The 11,565-nt window shown below is 52.7% G+C and overlaps 1 protein-coding gene across 8 annotated transcripts in view; it reads right to left on the bottom strand.

The window, feature by feature from the left end:
* SGMS1 (sphingomyelin synthase 1) overlaps nt 1-11,318 on the bottom strand; it is a 97,086-nt gene extending 85,768 nt beyond the window's left edge. For 5 of the 8 annotated variants that reach the window (XR_011681028.1, XM_071438562.1, XM_071438571.1 and 2 more), the window contains exon 1: nt 11,168-11,318. The gene's annotated coding sequence lies outside the window, so the exon portion shown is untranslated. The remainder of the gene's footprint in view (nt 1-11,167) is intronic. The other 3 variants (XM_071438569.1, XM_071438565.1, XM_071438573.1) reach the window with 3 other exon arrangements.
* Between the last annotated feature and the right edge of the window lie 247 nt (nt 11,319-11,565).

Here is an 11,565-nt window from a genome sequence, read left to right as displayed (position 1 = left end):
TATTTAAGTACACAGCTCTGTAAGCACCTAAGGAAGTGTCCAGATAAGGAATAGCTCTGTTCCTTCTCCTTCCCACTTGTCTGAGGCACTGCAGGAACGGTGCTGCCCTCACCCTGCCACTGTAAATCATAGCAATAAAAGCCCCAATTAAAACCAAAAAGGGACTTTTTGCTCAAGACAATCGGGCAGGACAATCTGTCTTCTAAAGGCCTGACTTGAACACTTCATTTTTTAAAAGTCCAGCCCAAATAAAATAAGTAGGTTATTAAGCACTCAGCAGTTCCTTCACATAAATGTCCATGGAGTAATTCACTGCTTTTATGAAAAACTAAATGTTTTTAAAGAAGACCAGGAAAGGAAACAAATCCTCAGAAGCAGAAGATAACACTGTCTCTAGAGAAGCCACTACAGAAACCATTCCTCTTTTTATTTATTTTAATTCTTCACCCACTTTTAAGGCTATAAAGACAGCAACATCAGCATGTTCAGCTCTCCAAATTCTTCTCCTGTCACTTTGCAGTGTCTATGGAAATAAATGGACTTTTCCTCCCTTCCAGCTGAAGTTTGTGGGGCCTCTTCCATGACCATCAACACCACAGAGACAAAAGGATGCAAGAACTCTACACCACCATTCTGCACTCAAGCATTGCTCCAGCACCCCAAATGCAGCAATCCCAGGCAAAGAGACTCCACAACACCCCAGCACTTCCTCCCAACAGGGACTAACTGAACAGGGAACAGCCTGGGGTGCAAATGTTACACTGGAATACACCCCACAAGCTGCACTGGGCTCTTTCCCAACTCTCCTCATTTAGGGCAGTACTGGAAGCAAGCAAGTGTGAGCATTTCCAGCTGTCTGCACCCATCCTGTCACTGCACTGGCTGCTCACCACCACCAGTTATTCCCAAAAGCAAGACCCATTCCAGCTCAGTCTACTGCAGACCCTCTGCTGCCTCTTTTTTTTGAATGAAAATAAAACTCAACAATACCTCAGTCCCAAACACAAAGTTTGTTAACACAGCTGACAGTCACTGCAGAAGTTACTCCAGTTTAGGGGTGCAGAAAATGTCATTAAAGCTTTGCATGAGCCAGACCTAAAAGCAGCCCATTACTGATATTCCCTCAGTGCTGTTATTTCCCTCAGTGCTGTTATTTCCCTCTTGATAAGGCCCATCCTGCCAGGCAAACCACAGAGCCTGTCCCCAAAACCTCTTGGAACACCCTTTAAATGTGGAATCTGAAGACAAGGTGAGCAAAGAAAAGACTGGTCTTTAATAGCCATTAATTAAATCAGCCCAGAAAGCTCACTTGGAACAGATTTACCCCAGCCTTGGGCTTGTCTGAATGAAAGCTGCACCTGAAAGCAGAGGCTCAGTGATAGTGATCAGAGGTTTTACAGCTCTGAGGTGTGCCCTCCTCCCCTGGGTGCCAGGCTGGGAAGGCTGTGCCTGCCACAAGCCACCCTGCCACCACAAGCACTGCCTCACTGAGGAACACAGGCTGGGAAATCCAGCAGGCTCCTCTCCAGTGAGCACAGAACCATCCCATGCTGGCTTGGAAGGGACCTTCCAGATAATCTCTGATGAGTTCTGCACATGCAGTGAGCCCAGAGTTTGGAACCTGCGCCTTGCAAAGGTTGGGAGCTGCGTGTCCCCAGAGCTGCCCGTGTCAGGAACACACCTCCAAGCCCCTCTGCAAGGTGTGGCAGGGTGTCTCTACATGAACACAAGGCTCCCACCCCATAATACTCATGGTGAAAAGTGCAGCAAGACAGAGGCAGGCAAAGCTTGATCCACGTCACAATTTCTGGGAAGCTCAGAGCAGAAGGGCCAAGCTCTCCCTGGGTTCTTATCCCATGCCTGGGTTATTATCCAATCTTCAAATAAACACAAGTCATTAATTGATTAGCATGACATCACATCCTGCAGGCTGGATTCCAACACACAGCCAGAACAGTGGGACCACGTGAAGAAATACAGCATTCCCTAGGATTTCTGATCTGCTTTCCAACCTTTTTTACCTTGGAAAGACTTAAATGGATGTCCTGAACATGGAAACGATCCCCAGGGAGTTCATAAACAGAAGGCAAAACAATCTGTGAAATCAATCAACATTTTCTAGAGTGGACAATTATTTTAAATATTTGCTTATATCCAGCTACAAATGGGCAGCATTAAAGCACAATTACAGTGTGAGGGCGATTACAAAGTTATGAGGTTAAAGGAGATTGTTTGCATTAAGTACAAGAAGTCCAACAGGAAGAATCATAAAAGGATTTCAGACTGGCAGCCACTCAATAAAGTGGCCAAGCAAAGTTCCCTGCAGACAGTTATTATAAATGATGCTGCTCAATTCACTTGTGCCCTGATGGACCATGAGTTAAGGAGCAGCAGTCAGAAATTAAGATAGCCAAGGAGTAGTTCATTAAGAACATCACCTCAGCTGGCCAGGCACAGAGGAGAAAACAGCTAATGGCCTTTAGTGCATCAATCTGGAGCACCTGGATCCAGTATCAGCTGGGGCTCAGGTTCCCTCTGCTCCCCTGGCACTGACTCAAGCCTGCAGGGTATGGCCCCACACCAGCCTGGAATCCCTCTCCCCAAAGCAGCCCATCTCCTTCTCTGGGCATTTTCAAACCCCAGTGGGACTCTGAGAAACCTGACATTTCTTTGGGGTTAGGCCTGCTCAGAGGAGGAAGTAATTTAGATTTGCCTGTGGTTTGTGATTGTCACCTCCACAAGTGTCCTCCCAGCCACTTGCACTTCCTGAAGCCGTGGCTGAACTCTGGCATTCCCTCTCAAAAACATTTTAATTATTGGATACAAGACACGTGGCTGGATGGGTCTGTGTCTTCTCAGCACAGACACTCAATTTTTTGCAAGCAAAGGAATTCTGAACAAACCATCAGAACTCAAATAATCCCCTTCTGATAAATGTGCTTAGGGCCCTGGTTTTGTTTTTAAAATGGCCTTTGATAACCCATCTATTTATGTTTTGAAAGGGAGAAAAAATGAATTAGGAAACTGCACAGGCACAAAAACAAAGGCAATATCTGACAAAGAGTTTTGTTAATTTGTGGGTAATTGCTCATTACTGCAAAATGAGGTTTTTGCAGTGCTTCACGGAGAGCAGATAAGAACCCCCAGCCCATTAGTGAGTATTGCTTTTGGCAAAGGGTGGAGAGCCTCCATAAAACCATGATTCCATTAAACAGGGATCCTGCCATCCCAAAAGCACCCAGGGAAAGGGAACAACGTGTTCTGTTGAGTCATTTAACAGGGATCTTCACGTGCTTGCGCTCACCCTCCTCTGTCCCCTCCTGCCTTGCTCACAGCTCTGCTTTGGGCATCACCTCCCCACCACTGCCTCTGCTCAGCACCCTAAAACTCAGCCCTTTGGAACATGGCTGTTCCTCTCCCTTCCTCTAAGTGGGGGTTACTTTCTTATTCCACTAAAAATGTATTCAACATCCCACAGGCCACTGGCAGCCCCTGCAAGGGGAAAAGCTCACCCACAAGTGCTGGATTTTCCTTCCCGGTTAAAACAAGTGGGGTTTGAGTTCTGCTGCAGCACAGAATCCCAGGATGGTTTGGGTTGGAAGGGACCTCAAAACCCAACCAGTGCCACCCCCAGCCATGGCAGGGTCACCTTCCACTGTCCCAGGCTGCTCCAAGCTCCGTCCAACCTGGCCTGGGACACCTCCGAGCTCCGTCCAGCCTGGCCTCGGACACCTCCGAGCTCCGTCCAGCCTGGCCTCGGACACCTCCGAGCTCCGTCCAGCCTGGCCTCGGACACCTCCGAGCTCCGTCCAGCCTGGCCTCGGACACCTCCGAGCTCCGTCCAGCCTGGCCTCGGACACCTCCGAGCTCCGTCCAGCCTGGCCTCGGACACCTCCGAGCTCCGTCCAGCCTGGCCTCGGACACCTCCGAGCTCCGTCCAGCCTGGCCTCGGACACCTCCGAGCTCCGTCCAGCCTGGCCTCGGACACCTCCGAGCTCCGTCCAGCCTGGCCTCGGACACCTCCGAGCTCCGTCCAGCCTGGCCTCGGACACCTCCGAGCTCCGTCCAGCCTGGCCTCGGACACCTCCGAGCTCCGTCCAGCCTGGCCTCGGACACCTCCGAGCTCCGTCCAGCCTGGCCTCGGACACCTCCGAGCTCCGTCCAGCCTGGCCTCGGACACCTCCGAGCTCCGTCCAGCCTGGCCTCGGACACCTCCGAGCTCCGTCCAGCCTGGCCTCGGACACCTCCGAGCTCCGTCCAGCCTGGCCTCGGACACCTCCGAGCTCCGTCCAGCCTGGCCTCGGACACCTCCGAGCTCCGTCCAGCCTGGCCTCGGACACCTCCGAGCTCCGTCCAGCCTGGCCTCGGACACCTCCGAGCTCCGTCCAGCCTGGCCTCGGACACCTCCGAGCTCCGTCCAGCCTGGCCTCGGACACCTCCGAGCTCCGTCCAGCCTGGCCTCGGACACCTCCGAGCTCCGTCCAGCCTGGCCTCGGACACCTCCGAGCTCCGTCCAGCCTGGCCTCGGACACCTCCGAGCTCCGTCCAGCCTGGCCTCGGACACCTCCGAGCTCCGTCCAGCCTGGCCTCGGACACCTCCGAGCTCCGTCCAGCCTGGCCTCGGACACCTCCGAGCTCCGTCCAGCCTGGCCTCGGACACCTCCGAGCTCCGTCCAGCCTGGCCTCGGACACCTCCGAGCTCCGTCCAGCCTGGCCTCGGACACCTCCGAGCTCCGTCCAGCCTGGCCTCGGACACCTCCGAGCTCCGTCCAGCCTGGCCTCGGACACCTCCGAGCTCCGTCCAGCCTGGCCTCGGACACCTCCGAGCTCCGTCCAGCCTGGCCTCGGACACCTCCGAGCTCCGTCCAGCCTGGCCTCGGACACCTCCGAGCTCCGTCCAGCCTGGCCTCGGACACCTCCGAGCTCCGTCCAGCCTGGCCTCGGACACCTCCGAGCTCCGTCCAGCCTGGCCTCGGACACCTCCGAGCTCCGTCCAGCCTGGCCTCGGACACCTCCGAGCTCCGTCCAGCCTGGCCTCGGACACCTCCGAGCTCCGTCCAGCCTGGCCTCGGACACCTCCGAGCTCCGTCCAGCCTGGCCTCGGACACCTCCGAGCTCCGTCCAGCCTGGCCTCGGACACCTCCGAGCTCCGTCCAGCCTGGCCTCGGACACTTCACAACGTTGGTGGCTGCCAGCACTGAAGGAGGACACCCTGGAGTGCTCTCTCTGGGAACAGCTCACCACTCACATGGCCAAGCAGGTATTCCAGCAGCAATCACTCTCAAGGCACTTTCAAGGTCTTTTTCATCATCCTAAGAGCAGAGCCATTTTTAAGCCTTTCAAACAGCTTTAAATTAACTTTCCCTGAGAAATTTTGCCAGAGCAATATAACCTGGCTGTGTAAAACTCCAGGCAGGGACACACAGAAGACAAAGAGCAGGGCTGAGAGAGGAGGAGACACTCGATTTTGATGGAGCTGTTTCATTACTATGTAGATTCAAAGCCATTCCTGCAGTTACTGAAGCACTACCCCAGCCCTCCTAGCAAGCAAAAATCCATTTTGTGTACAAATAGGGCTTTTACAGCTTTGGCACAGTGCTCAACTGCAGAGTCAAACTTTTCAATGCCTGATAAGATTTTACTTGAAAGTGGCAGGAGAGCTCATGCCAGGAGCCTGTATGAAATGCCAGCTCAGTGGCAGAAGGTCAAAGCCTGGTATCAGGAGATTGAATGGAAGTGTTTCCAGACAAACTTCTTAAAAGCACTGTGCTATCTAGGGAAGCACATATTTACACACTTGGAAAGCCAAGGACCAAGCTTTCTGACTCTTTTCCAAGCCAGGGTTATTTCTTTAACACTTTATCTCACAAAAAGCACAGCAGTAGGGTCTCCTTTTCTGTGCCTATCCAATCCTTGGGTATTTGGCTGAAGTTAAGAATAATTAAGTGTTTATTGACACAGTTTTTGTTTTACAGGAAAAAAAATAATTTAAAAAAAAAACCCCACAAATACAGAAAACATCAACCAAACAAAAACCACCCCAGCCCCAACCAGAACAGCAAATTCTCAGGTGCAGAAGTTGCTAATATCCTGACTAAAAACCCCAGAAGACAGACACAGACAACTGAGTTTAAAGACCAACAGCCCAAACAATTAACCTTTCCCCAGCAGCACCTAAAACTATGGCTGGAGAAGCAGGAATTTCAATTGCACTGAAAGGCTCAATGATCTTTACCATTTTTACACATTTAAGGTTAAGTTGGTGTCAACAATGACCCTGAGCAGACGTCAAGCATTAAGACTTTCAACATAGTGCATCTTGCCAGCTGTCACCAGTGTACAAAGGGACACTAAAACCCCATCAAACCCTGATCTGTCTGCTCAGGGTCTCCCCTTCCATCTACACAAATGCACTGGTGGATTCATTCTCTCTTAAGAGCAGATTTGCAAGTGCTCCTCCACTCTCCCATTAAAGCATTTCAATTGTCTGTCTCTGCCATTTTAACAAATTCAAGTATAAGACTTTAAATTCAATTAGCACAAATCTCAGTGCTCCCAACATTAAATTTGCAAGTGACATTTAGTGGCATTCAACACACACGGAGCTAAGCTAATACACTAATGGACCAGCAAGGGAAATTGTAAAACACTCCCAATTGCAATGCTCTTTTTTAGTAAAGGAAATTAAAGGAGTAGGCTGCAGTGGACAGGAGGAGATGGCAGCTATGAAAAATCCTTCTTAAGCCAAGGCTGCAAAAGCTCTCGTCTCCAGATCCACCTGCTCAGAAAGGGGCAATTTTAAGGCTCTTTCAGTCCTTCAGACAGGATTTACCTGGTTTTACTTCAGTTTCTTTCCACCTTTTTTTGCTGAAGGCTTAGACAGCACAGCCCCACTGTGTGTTGTTCCCCAGGCACAGAGGAGAGCAGGGATAAAATTGCCAAGCCTTGTCCCACACAGCTGATGAGGATGTGACAGTGCCCACAGCACCCCAAAGAGCCAGCCCAGCAAAGCCACCTGAGGAACTCTGCTACCACACCTCTGCCTCACCCTGCTTGCTAAGGAAGCTGCCACTTTTCCTGCACTAGAAAAACCCAAAGCTACTGCACTTCAGAGATTCCTTTTTTGTTTCCTAACTGGCAATATGCTTTGCTTTAGTTCCATTTAAACAGAAAAAGCTGCCTTCAAGCAGTTTCAAAAGCAGGGAGACACAAGGCAGACCAGGCTGGCAAGTCAGAGAGAAAAAAATGTGTTAAGAGCATGTGTGGCTCTAAACAGAGGGAGATTTATTTTGTTGGGCATTTAAATCTAAGCAAATTAGCAAATCAGGCAAAATCTAGGGAAGATGCTTTCCCAATAAGGATTTATCAGTGGTTTTCTTTGATTATGGATGTGTAATTGGGCAGCAGAGCAGGACTGCAGCAGCACACAAAGGAAACATCACCAGGACATCTGCCCCACTCGAGATTTGCTCCCCTGCTTTGGATGAGTCAGCTGTAAAGCCCAGCAACAGCATAACTGCATTTCTTTAAGAAACATGTGACAGTCTCCAAAGGAAGTTTTCTCTTTCCAGCTCTTGATCAAGGACTATCAGAACAAAGCTCATGGGTTACTTTCAAGAATTTGGGGGGTTTTCCTCCCCTCAACTACAACACCACATTTGATAAGACGAGAAACAATGCAGACAACTATTTTAGAGAGGTTTAAATCCCAGAATGGTTTGGGCTGGAAGGCACCTCAAAGACCCTCTTCTCCTTCTACCCCACTGCCATGGGCAGGGACACCTTCCACCAAGCCCCACTACACAGTTACACCTGGCAGTTTATCAGGATGGATGCTCTTCCATGAAAAGGCAAAGTTACCTGCACCAAACCTCTGCTAAGCAGATTTTCAATAAAATATGACTGGGATGAAATCATCTCAAAAAGCTGGTAGGTTTCACACATTCCTCAGTCTTCTGCATTTCCCCCAGCATTTTGGGGAAGGAGGGGGACAGGATTTAATAATTAACTTAATGCTGTCACACCACACACTTTGGGAATTCAAGCTATAGTAAAAGCTGGAGATTCCATGCAGAATATCAGCCCTTCCAGAGGGCTCCTGTCCTTCTCTGTGTACTGGTGCCCTGGGCCCAAAAAACCTCCAATGACACCAAAAATCCTTCGGAAAGCACTGCCAGTACCTGGGAGCTCAGTTCATGACCACCAGATCCAAGAAACCTCTAAAAAAATCCGGTTTTTGAGCTCCTTTTAAGCTCAGCTCCACTTCAGAGCCGAACAGTTGGGTTTGATGTGCTGCACTTGAATCACGACTGAAATAGCATCAGGTGCTCTGCTCCACTTCAGCAAAGAACAGCCTGGACCTACCTGGCTGGGCAGCCTTAGAAATCCCTCCTGCCCTCCACCAGTCCCTGCAAACCTCCCCAGGAAACAGGGACCTCGTGCCATGGCCAACAAAAGCAGCCTTCAGGCCTGGGTGCAACACTCCTTCACTCTCTGATGATGCTATATGGATTTATTCTATTACTCAAACAAGCCCTTTCTCCAACAAGGGGCTGGATTATTTCTGAGCAATAGAAATATTTCTTTTTTTTTTTTTTCCCCTTACAGGATGTCCTGCTGCCCCAATTAAAAAGCCTTTAATTCCGCAACCATTCCTTACGGCCAGGCTGAAATTGCTTTTAAATCTGAGTAAGTCCCAGGCCACCCATATTTAGTGCACCAATTAACCAACGTTGAATGATGCACAGAGGCAGCAACCAGAAGAAGGAAGAACTTTTAAGTCACCATCACCCACAGTGCACGGGTCCAGTTCAAGGGAACTCAAGAATTATCTAATTAAAAGCAGCACCTATTCAAGCTTGATGAGTGTTGAGAGAAGCAATGAGATCCATGGAAAAGAACAAATCACTGCCTTTTAACCATTAACTCTAAGCAGTCAAATAATATCTATAATGCTTCCAAGTCCAGAAAATCATCCACCTACTTGGATTTATTAAATTTGTGTCACAATTAAAGCTAATTAACATGAGAGACGCTGTTCCCAGGTTGATAATGTGGAAGGAGAAAGAAGCGTAATAATTTGGGAATCACCATTTGTTGCACAGATCACAAACACAGTCTAAAGGCATCTGAGCTGAATTTAGTTCTGCTCCACATGCCCAAAAACTCAGAAAAATCACAGCAATCTCTCTGGATTTAGAGGAGGTTCATTACCCATATTTTAAAAGCAGCCTTTACCTTTTGTCTGCCACCAACCAGGGCGACTGCCCTCTCTTTCCAAACTCCACACAACTTCACAAAGCTGGAGCAATTTTAACACCCACAAAATACCACACAAACAAATCAGGATGCAACCCCCAATACAGCATCCACTCCCCAAAAAAAACACAGCCAAGCCCAAATCCACCCAGATTCACAGCACCACCTCCACTGACTTCAGCCAGGTGGTTTGCACTGCTTCTGTGTTTTGCACTGCTTCACAGAAGCCAAAAAAAAAACAAACAACACATTTTCAGCCATGTGGACCTGGGGGAGAAGGGAGTCTGAAGGCATCACTACAAATGCTGCTGTCACACCAGGCTGCACCATCAGCCAAAGTGACACGAGGACGTTCATCGACATCCCGGTGCTGCTCTGCTAGGAGAGGCTGCCTGCATCAGCAAGCTTCAGCAGCACCATGTCAATATGGCAGAGCTCCCATTTTTTTACAAATAATCATCTTTTTCTCTCTCTTCCCACCCTCACTCCGTGTATTTACGGTGCCTTGAAGGCACCGAGGCACTCTTTAATGAGGTTTTCACACAAGACAGAATAAATTAGAAACCTTGATCAAAACAGGGCCTCCAGCAGGAACACAGTACAAAGACAGCCCCATGCCTTATACACCGTGAAAAATCCAAATACTGCAGCCAGGCAATCAGCAAACCATTCCACGAGCAAACAGGGAGCACAGCCTCCTGCCAGGGTGCCCGTGATGGAGAAGTCTCTCCTTTTCATCCCCGTTCTGTTCATCACCAAGAGGGGGACAAAGCCATCGTCCCATTGCCACCCCACAAACCTAGCGAGGCAGCACAGCCCCAATGGGGATGGGATGGGATGGAGCTGCTCGCACTCACAGCAGATGCCTCCAGCTCCCTCTGGAGCAGGGAGCACCCTGCCTTTGCATGCCAGCAAGCAGAGGGACCGGAGCCCCCAGGCTGAGGGGAGCGGGCTCAGCCCCACACCGCCACCTGAGCTAGGGGCAGGTGTCCCCCGGAGCCTCTGGGGCAGGGAGCACCAGACCCGACACTCCAGCACCCTGCGGAGGAGGGACAGACCTGACCGGGCTGAAGGGAACAGAGCCTCTCCAGGGGCCGAGGGGGCTGCAGAGCTCCCCCAGAACCACCTGCAACCGCCCGGGCTCGGGCTCCCGCAGCTCCCCCGGGACCCGCTGCGGCCCCACGAGCTCGGGGACCCGCAGCTCCCCGTGAAGGGCTGCGGCCCCCGAACGGGGGATGCAAAGCTCCCCCGGGCACAGCACCGAGCTGCCGTGGGGCTCCCGTGGCCGCAGCCCCGAGCTGGGCTCCCAGAGCTGCCGGGGCCGCAGCCCTGAGCTGGGCTCCCGGAGCCACCGTGGCCGCAGCCCCGAGCTGGGCTCCCGAAGCTGCCGTGGGCTCCCGCAGCTACGGCCCCGAGCTGGGCTCCCGGAGCTGCCGTGGGCTCCCGCAGCTACGGCCCCGAGCTGGGCTCCCGGAGCTGCCGTGGGCTCCCGCGGCTACGGCCCCGAGCTGGGCTCCCGGAGCTGCCGTGGCCGCAGCCCGAGCTGGGCTCCCAGAGCTCCTGTGGGCTCCCATGGCCGCAGCTCCGGGCTGGGCTCCCAGGCTCGCCAGGGCTGAGCAGACCGCACCTTCGCGGTGAGCCCGGGGCCCAGATCCGCCCGTGCTGCGGGGTCGGAGCTCTGTCACACCCCCGAGCTGAGCCGCCCGAAGCCCCCCCGGAGCCTGCGGGGGCCGGAGCTCTCCTCGCATCCTGCGGGGGCCGCCGCCGGGATGAGGAGCCGGAACCCGCCGCGGCACGTCCCTGCTGGGGCGGCGGCGGCCGCGTCCCCGCTGTCACCGCCGGTGTCCCGTCCCGCCGCCACCCGCGGGCCTGCGCCGAGCCGGAGGCCGCTGCTTCGCCGCTCACTCACCGTGCGGAGCCGCGGCTCGCTGCGGGCCGGGTGGGTGCGGCCGCCGGGCGGGTCCCCGGGCGGTGCGGCGGCTCCAGCCCGCTGCCCGCGTCCCGTTTCCAGTACCCCGTTGCCGTGTCCCGTGCGGCGGCCGCGGGCGGGGCGGGGGCACCGCACGCCACGTGACCGCCGTGTCATCCCGGCCGCCATCTTGTGCCCGTCCCGCCGTGCCGGGGAGCGCTGCGCCTCAACATTCCCATCCCCATTCCCCTTCGCATTCCCATTCCCTTTCCCATCCCCATCTCCATTCCCATTCCCTTTCCCATTCTCATCCCCATTCCCCGTTCCCGGAGGGATCCACAGCCTCCCCTGCCCAGCACAGCACCAGCCCGCTGCTCGCTGTGTTTTACAGAACCCCA

This window comes from Agelaius tricolor, unplaced genomic scaffold (assembly GCF_023055355.1).
Source record: "Agelaius tricolor isolate 1412-34295 unplaced genomic scaffold, bAgeTri1.0.p SCAF_13, whole genome shotgun sequence".
In the NCBI taxonomy this organism is placed as follows: Eukaryota; Metazoa; Chordata; class Aves; order Passeriformes; family Icteridae; genus Agelaius; species Agelaius tricolor.
The sequence above is the reverse complement of the archived record's forward strand: the minus strand, read 5'-3'. Positions and strand labels throughout refer to the sequence as shown.